Source organism: Oculina patagonica, unplaced genomic scaffold (genome assembly GCF_052425735.1).
Source record: "Oculina patagonica isolate OP01 unplaced genomic scaffold, crgOcupat unplaced702, whole genome shotgun sequence".
Classification (NCBI taxonomy): domain Eukaryota; kingdom Metazoa; phylum Cnidaria; class Anthozoa; order Scleractinia; family Oculinidae; genus Oculina; species Oculina patagonica.
Window position 1 is genome coordinate 1 of NW_027558584.1, and position 9,594 is coordinate 9,594.

Here is a 9,594-nt window from a genome sequence, read left to right on the forward strand (position 1 = left end):
GCAGCCGCAATGGCTGCAAGCAAAACACATTGAGAGCTGAAGTTTGTGCCGTAAGGTGGTAAGTGCCGTAAGGTGTAAGTGCCGTAACAGAGGAGAAATCTGAACTACCGATGTCAATCAAATCCATGAACAAACAAAATCGAAACCAATGAACCGTAGCGCTGATCGCATTCGAAGTTACGGGCCAAAGTATTCGAACGCAAACCACGTTGGACACGTTGGAAAACAGAAAACCGATTTAAAAGTATATCGCATTGGGAAAGAAAACAAACTGTGGCGCGACCACTCCAGTTTTATGAGAAAAATTATTCTGCAGTTTTCATCATTTACGAAAAGAGCGAAGACTTGGAACCTCGCCGAAGGTCATAAATATTTTCTCCAAAGGACCGGTTAGTGCACAGTTTGTAAACTTTCGCTTTGAAAATAAACTTACCCTCACCTTGTCTACACTGTCTACAGCATACTAGTACTGTATTAACTCTGAACTTCATATTTTAAAATAAAATGTATGAACGTGTAACTTGTCACGCAAAGACAGCTGGAAAGGAATATACCATGCTGGTAGGCTGCACCGCTAATTGTAGCTGTATTCGAGCTATATAAAAGACAGCTAGAAACGAATTAATACTAGTAACATCACAATGGGAAAGAAACTTATTCAGTGGTGCACACCGTCGAAAACAAAGAAATATTAAAGGAAGTTCTCATTCACCAGATTCACTGCATCAGATGCAACATTCGTCAGTTCGTGTTTAAATGCGTGGCGACCAGTTTGTTTACTAGTTATTCCTCGCGAAGCGAGGCCGAAGGCCGAGCGTAGCGGGGTGTATAATTTTGTCCCTCAAAGGGATCAGGCGGGATGAAATCTCGTGTGGAGTTTACGGTCATATATAGCTTGGTGTGTGGCGGAAATGACGTCACACGGCCGCCGCGCGCTGGTGGCCTAATGGTAAGGCGTCGAACTTGAAATCAGATCTTCGGAACTGAGGTCGGGGGTTCGAATCCGGCTAGTGTTTTTTTTTTTTTTTTTTTTTTTTTTTTTTTTTTTGGTTCGAATCCTGAGCCTTTCATTTTTATCGTTTTTCTTTTCGGATTAAAATAACATTGATTCCCACATAATACTCCCTCAACGCCTATTCAGGCTATAAATCTTTCATGGCCATCAGGGGCGCGCGGGCGGAGGCTTCGAATCCTCCTGCCATTCGTTCTTCTTTTTTTTTTAATGCCATCAAATAAATGTCCAAAATGCGACTATCCAATAATTTGTCGATGATTTTGAAAATAGTCTGCGCTTCCCAACGCTTTATACCTCTTTACGAACCAGAAAAAGCCACCATCTTCAAAGCGGAGTAGACCCTGGGAACGAGGGTGTCGCGGCCATGCCCGTTGAAATTTCTAACAAATATATCTTCCTGCCTACTATACTGTGGAAAATTGAATATGTACAATTCAATAAATGTTCAACTTCAAATAATCCACTCCTTATTTATAAGGGCCCCCCCCCCCCCCCAACCCAGAGCTTCGCGAGGCCCTGCGAGTCACGTATTACTAGTTAAAAAATAATACGGTCTTCATTTAATAAACAGTTCATCCTTAAATTTCAGCTTTTCTACGACTGACAGGTAGGTACTATAGTATAAGCCCCGCTAAAATAGCTGGAAAGGGAAAGTTTTTTTGAAAAATGAATTTTTGACTGCCAGACGCGCTGGCGCCACATGTTTATTTTGTGAAGATTAATTAAACGCCGTGAAAAATAGAATTTGATGTCCAGCGAGCCACTGCATCTTCGGCTACGCAGTCCTCAGTGAATCCTCCAACTTCACAAATTTCTAAAACTTTAAGAAAACGAACTTTCGCAGAATCAAAAATTGGTCCTTATCGATCTTCCGATCTTGTTGTGAAGACACTGAAATTCGACGAGTGTTCATGCGTGAAGGGATGACTGACGAATGATAATAATTATTTGTAAACTTTCGCTTTCAAAATGAACTTTGCGTTACGTTAAACGCCGTCTTTCTGTTGTTGTACGCCGGTGCGCGTGCGATTATTTATAATTTCTGAATTTTGCATATTTAACTCAGGGTGACACAACAAGTTTGTTAAGAGTTAGTTGTTCCAGTGTTTAATTTGGGTGAAAGTGGTTAAAGAACCACTGTCTTGTCACTAATAAATATATCACATTGAGTTCTTATAAGGTCAATAGATTCTGTCTTTTTCGTTGTTGTTAAAACGCTACCATTGTGACAATGATTCCAAATACAACTAACGGTAACCAGTGAGATAACGCCACTAAAAGAATTACATTGAGTTCATTGAGATTTTTTTATAATGTTAAGAGTTACTGTTTTTTATCAAAGAGACAATCATGTCAGACATTACGTTAACTTACTAGTAATTAAATTATGTTTGCTGTCTTTGATTTCAACATAACATTGATCAGTAAAATTATCAGGATTGAATTAACACAAAGTGACTACAATATAGTGCAATTATTAACCTGCACACAAGTGACAGACAATAAAAGACGTTGGATTTCAATCTCGACTCACTTGTCTTTCATCAACATGTTCCCTAAGACTTTGCTCTAGCAGCAAAACACATGGACCCATTGGGGCCCTATTTTTAATAAAGTGTTGGTCTGTGGCATGCATGACACAAAACTCCCTGTGCATGTGGACTATCGACGTTACTCTCCCCCACCCCACCCCGCTAGCCCACATATTATTTCCCAGCAGACCTTGCAATCTTATAAAGAAGTCAACATGGCGGCTTGCGTTCCAAACTGTCCAAAGTGCCAGAAGTTTTGTTTAATTCTACAAGGTTTGTTTACACTCTATAGTTACATTAGTCTGATAAGTTGTAATGGCTTTTTTAAGTTTTACACCAGGGCGACTTGAAATGCTGTTTCCTTTTTGCTTTCGTGACGAAAGTTTGATGTGGCGGGATTTTAAGGGACGGAAGTTGAAAAGAGATGCAGAAAAGAGAGCAGAGAATTTGCAGGAGTCAAGGAAAATTTATTTAGCTGAAAATTTGGAAACGTTTAGTCTTGTAAATGGGTTTCACAGTCCAATTATCCGTCAAGTTATCACTGTCAACTTTTAAAAATAGTTTCTGATAGTTTTGCCCTAGCCCTGCCGGGGAGGGGGGGGGGAAGGTGGAGATTCTCAATTTCATAGTTCATAGTGCATAGTAACTTTTCTTGGACAATTCTGTCCAAGGGGGAAAGGCCCAACGAGGTTAACCCTTAGCCTGCGAATATATGGTATTCGCAGGCTAGCTAGGTTAACCCTATGTGAAGCACCAACCCGTGAAACAAGGCCAGACCATTTGGCGGGAACGGTTATTGTAGAAAGTCGTGGAATTTTATTGTGGCACTTTCCAGGACTGGAAAGTCCTGGAAAAAGACAACCAGTCCTGGAAAGTTCTGGAAATCTGTTAAACTCAAGACAACAGCAGAATTCTCAGAACTAACATAATTTATAAGAAATTTACAGACACGTCAGACAGTAAGCGGAAATAATATTTAGATCTTGGGAGTGAAAGGGTTAATGTGAATTTTGGAGTTCTAGAAAAAATCAATCTGAGTCCAGTACTCCTGGAAAAGTCCTGGAAAAATTATTTGTGCAAAAGTGTACGAACCCTGAGCAAAACACTCAACTTCCTGTCAGTTGGAATTCTCTGCATGTAGTTGTATTGTATTTCCCGTGGGAGGCACGGTGGCCTAATGGTTAGCACGCTTGACTCCGAGTCGAACGGCCCGGGTTCGCGGCCTGGCCGGGGCGCTGCGTTGTGTTCTCGGGCAAGACACTCTACTCTCACAGTGTCTCTCTCCACCCAGGTGTATAAATGGGTACCGGCGAATTTACTGCTGGGGGGTAACCCTGCGATGGACTAGCATCCCATCCAGGGGGAGTAGCAATACTCCTAGTCGCTTAATGCTACGGAAACCGGGATAAGCTCTGGCTGTATGGGCCTCATGGCTCGGAGACAGACTTTACCTTTTAGTTGTATTTCCAGTAATTATTTATAAAGTTTGTTTTGCTATCTGTGAATAGTCTCTGGGTACAGGATTTTTAACTAATTAAAAAAAACAACAACAGATATTTATATTTCTACCTTGACTTGAGAGTGCTTTATCTTGTCTTTTTACATGGGGACGAAATGGACCAAAGCTTCAAGTAGTTATCAATTCATTGCTTGGGGAACAAGGTAAGTGGAGCTTTTGAATAAGCCAAGTTCTTTAAGCATATCACCTTCTTTTCTTAATCAAAGGCTCTTTGAGCAACCTCATGATAATTCGGTGAAGTGCTGATCTTCGCATTTTTTTCCAAATAAGCGTCCAATAATGTAACGCAATCTCACTTCATTTGCCTTTGAATGTTTTATTTTTCTATGGAGTTACCGTATTTATTCGATTAAGCGCCCAACCTCGAATAACTGCCCACCTTGAATAAGCTGGGTATTTTAAACATTTCATTTAAAATAGATAATTGCCCCCGTATAGGGGATCTGGTATTTATCATATTACATTTCGGATCATATTGCGACATTTAAGTCGGTTCAATTCTATTGTTGCGTTATTCAGTTCGTAAGCACGCTTGTCGATGATCTTGTACGTTAGTTGTTACTTTTCCCTCCCGCCCTCCCTTTTGTTATTGAGGGTATGTAGTTATTATAATCGTAGTAGTAAGCGTGCTTCGAATTAGTTTTATCGTGTTTTTTAGCTCGTGATCTTTGTAGCTTGATATTGCTTTTGTTTAATAAACTCATTCTTTCGGCCAAACACTGTTTACTATTTTTGCTTTGGGAGCAAAAGGGGGAATTTCCCCACCCTGTAGGTAGGAAAAGTAAATAAGCGCCCAGCCTGGAATAAGCGCCCACCCCCACCCCTCTAAAATGAGGGCACAAGAGAAATTTTGATTATTGTTGAAGTTGAGATTAAAATTGACTAAGTACTACTAAGAGACTATCCGGAAGACCGAGTTTTTAGGTTTTTTACTGAAACTTTGAATGAACATTTAAAATTCAGCTTTCGTACACCTTCACGTTTAGTTATTATACGTTGTTTTCTTGCAAAATCAACGTACTACTTGCTAAAAATTATGAATATTTAATAAGCGCCCAACCTCGAATAAGCGGCCACCTCGAATAAGCGCCCACTCTCAAGGTCCAAAAATTTAATAAGCGCCCAGGGCGCTTAATCGAATAAATACGGTATGTCATTGATGGTTCGTGTTCTCAGGCTTCACAGACACCTGGAGCTTGCTGCTGTGTTCCTTTAGGTCTTGTGAGTACTTTGATTTGTACTACGAAAATCACCAAACTGTGGAACCGGCAGGAATTTTCATGTTGTTACCCAGCCACCCTCGTTGACAAATTCAAAAAAAATTCCTGTGGCTCATGTGCTGTGCTTCCTTAATTGCTGACACTGTTGTTTAGGGTCCTTTGTTTGAACCACCCTTGAAAAATAATCTCGGTTAAATTTATTTTTTTGCACCAAAACATAAAATTAGCGCAAGCAAGCACTTCGTTTAACCGAGCTTTTATTGAGTTTCTCTTCTACTGACGGTTTATTCACAGTGAACTGTGAATTATATGGGACAAGGTGACGGTTAGAATTTACAGATGAAAGTAGGCGGGGCAATAGATGAAAGTGGACGGGGCAGCCACATAAAAATCTAAGCCTATTCCACAGTTCGATGATTTTCGTAGGTAAGATAAAGGGTACGTTTGGCCTTTAAATGTTGTCTTGTTTGGTTAAAGCACATTGCAGCCTGCTCCTTAAGGTGAACTTCTGTTGCGAGCAATAAATTCTTATCGCAGGAGGTTTCACCCCATGGTGCTGAAATGGTCCATGAAAAAAAAAAAAATTTAAATGTACAAGGTAAGTTATGCATGAGTTAAAATATAATTATTTTAAATATCTCATCTTCTGGAATACCAACCAGACCTGTGAAGTCATCTGAGGTCATGGTGGCTTGCATGAGAGTGCCTTCAATCCAAACTGCAACAGCCCCACCCATGAGGTTATCCGAGGTGCAGGCTAACACAACGTGGGAATCACTTCAGATAGCTGGAGCAGACTGCTGTGTTCCTTTAGGTCTTGTGAGTACTTTGATTTGTAAGATTAAAGGAAAGTTTGACCTTTAAATGTCGTGTTGTTTGGTTGAGGCACATTGCAGCCTGCACCTGGGTTTTCTCTGTTGCGAACAATAAATTCTTATCGCAGGAGATTTAACCCCATGGTTCCAAAATGGTCCATGAAAAAAAAAAATGTTCAAATGTACAAGGTGAGTTAGCATGATTTTAAATACAATTATTATAAACTTGTCATTTTCTGGAGTACCTGCCAGACCTGTGAAGTCATCTGAGGTCAATCATGGTGGCTTGTATGAGAATGCCTTCAATCCAAACCACAACAACCCCACCTATGAGGCTATCTGAGGTGCAGGTTAACACAACATGGGAATCACTTTAGACAGCTGGAGCTGACTGCTGTGTTCCTTTAGGTCTTGTGAGTATTTTGATTTGTAAGATCAAGGGAAAGTTTGACCTTTCAATGTTGTGTTGTTTGGTTGAGGCACACCGCAGCCGGCTCCTGGGTTTTTCTCTGTTGCAAGCAATAAATTCTTATCGCAGGAGGTTTTACCCCATGGTGCCAAAATGGTCCATGAAAAAAATTAAAAAATGTTCAAATGTATAAGGTAATTTAAATGCATGATTCCAAATATAATATTATAAATAATTTTTCATTTTCTGGAGTACCAGCCAGACTGGTGACATAACCGGTATCTGAGGTCATGGCCACCATGGTAAGATCAAGGGAAAGGATGGCCTTTTAATGTTCCAGTTAAGGCATATTGAGGCACACTGTACCCACTCTGAGGGTTTTCTAAACACGACAACATGCCCTAGTTGATGGCTTTCCACGTTCTCTTCACCTGTCTATTTGACAGTGAAGTTTAACCCTTTAAGTCTCAATATCTACATACAAATTCTCCTGACTGATCTTCATACATTGTCTTACAATTTTGTTGCAAGAATTTATTAAAAGTTCAAAAGCAATTTCCATGAATCCAATTTTTATTTCTCATAACCTCTTCTCTTGATTGAGTATTGATATCATGAGGTGAAATTTAATGTTGGTCACTCTTGGGTCTTAAAAGGTTAATTGTAAGGAGAAATCATTGCATTTTCCTTCAAAAAATTTTCTTTCAATTCCTTTTGACAGGCTAAACTGAATGTCTGTACAGTACAGGATGTATATACTGTCTTCCTACTGATGTGTATTACAGGTAAGGACCTAATTTATAAGTTGTTATTTCTTTAATTATTAGAAACTAGCCATGTTTTATTGCAATTCTCTGAGTTTTGATTGGTTTACAGACCATGGTATATGAGCTCATATACCACGGACCACAAATATGGTAGGTGTATGCATCAGCAAGAAGAGCCGGGGAGCTCAAATATTGTAATTCTTTGGGTATTTTTAGTAAAAAAATTATTACATTAGCGCTTTTTGGATATGAGAAAAAGAGATACTTCTCGCCAATGAGGCGCTGAGTTCGCCATCTACCATTTCATATCCAATGCACGCTCATGGAATAAATGTTAAATAGAGCATTTTCACGTGATTAACATGTTGGCCACATTCGTGTCCCAAACACTAAAACATTTTTTTTGTTTGGAAAATGAGTTCTTCTCTATTGCAAAAAATCCTATTGTCTAGGAAAATCAATATACTGGTTGTAAAAAAGCTCTTTTGCCACAAACTTAGAAAGTACAAAAAATGGAAGTAGGTTTATCCTAGCATCTGGATCATTATAGTGGATAGGTCATCCTGGTGTCTTATTTTCTTTGTATAAATTGTGTTTATATATGAAAGTTTTTTTTAGTACCTGCACAATCTCGGCGAGAATTAAGTGTGTATTTGCCTTAAGGTGGCTCGACCCAGTTTTTTTTCTAGCAATACATATCAACTTTGAAACCCTCATACTTAAGGTGGCTTAATACAGTTTTGAGAGGGCAAATCAGTCCAACCTTTAACTCTCGTACAATCTCCAAAAAAAGTTTTGTCTTTCTCTTATCACTGTTTGTTACATCCTAAAACCATCTAATGCGATATTTTGAAAATAAAAATGCTAATAAACAGCTTAAATGAATGACCGAGTGCTTATGAGGGGACTGGCACTAGTATTTTAAACGGCGTTTTTCTCATAATCTACCCGTACGACCCTACCTCAAAATTTCAGAAATAAGAAATTGGCTTTGATTTATCATTCATGCAAAGTAATATAAAAAACAGTAAGACAGATTTTTCGCAAAATAGGAAAATGTGATATTTTGTCGATTTTTAATAAGATATTCATTCCGATCTCCCAAAAATTTATATCATATTGCAGTTCAGTCTATGTGTAATCCCTGTGATATAGTGGATATGTGATTGACATCAATCCCTTTAAGTATGAGGGTTTCAAAGTTGATAGGTATCACTAGAAAAAAACTGGGTCGAGCCACCTTAAAACATGAATAAAACAACAACAACAACAATTTAAAAGAAATTAATTAATTAGGACCTTAACTATGAAAATGAAACTACAGTCGAATCCCGATAACTCGAACCTTCAAGGGAAATCGAAAAAGGTTCGAGATATCGGGAGTTCGAGTTATGGAGGGTAGAATTAGTAAGAAAATGACCTGAAGGGGAATCGATAAAGGTTCGAGTTAGCGGGAGTTCGAGTTACTGAGGGTTCGAGTTATCGGGATTCAACTGTAACTATAAAAATGCTTGGATTCGTGAAAGAATACCACATGGTAAAACTCTCTTAATGTAACTACAGTCGATCCCGATAACTCGAACCTTCAAGGGAAATCGAAAAAGGTTCGAGATATCGGGAGTTCGAGTTATGGAGGGTAGAATTAGTAAGAAAATGACCTGAAGGGGAATCGATAAAGGTTGGAGTTAGCGGGAGTTCGAGTTACTGAGGGTTCGAGTTATCGGGATTCAACTGTATGTGAAACGTAAAAATAGTCCTACAGACCTTAAACAAGCATTTCACGTACAAAACAGTAGCTATACAATAGGGACATATCATCAGAAAAATCAATCTTTCAGCCTTGGACATTGTTCCAATATACGAGCCGCCTGAAGGAGTTTATTCACTAATTAACTACACAATTAGATACTTTTGGACTCTAAATCCATTCCAGTCATTTTGAGTGTTATCTGTTTAACACTTATTGTTAAACGTGGTTTCACGGATTGAATCAAGTCACCCTAACAAGTGCAGTATATAAGTGCTATCATCGTATAGAGCAGTTTTCAATTGAGAGTCGTAAAACCAAAACCAAAGTAATTGCTCTGGCCAATCACAAAGGACACAGACAATCCAGTGAACCAATCAAAACTCGAAGCAATACATGTAGCCGGCACGAGGCGCGAGAAAACGTGTGCGAGCGAGTCACGATTGGTTTTGGTTTAAGTTCTGATTGGCTGAGAAAGTGGCGCGAGATTTTTATGCCAATCACTAAGCGTAGCAATGCAAAACCAAACCAAACGCAATTAACTTTCGACACGCAAGTGAAAACCGCTCT

General features: G+C 39.1%; 1 long non-coding RNA gene across 2 annotated transcripts; it reads left to right on the top strand.

The window, feature by feature from the left end:
- Positions 1 to 3,788: 3,788 nt before the first annotated feature.
- LOC144641146 (uncharacterized) lies at positions 3,789 to 9,594 on the top strand. Of its 2 annotated transcripts, none has more exons than XR_013568505.1 (3): positions 3,789 to 4,209; positions 5,949 to 8,749; positions 8,882 to 9,594. It is a non-coding gene; the product is annotated as an uncharacterized LOC144641146 (long non-coding RNA). The 2 variants fall into 2 exon arrangements; XR_013568506.1 differs by lacking the exon at positions 8,882 to 9,594 and having other exon boundaries at positions 5,949 to 6,514; positions 7,232 to 8,779.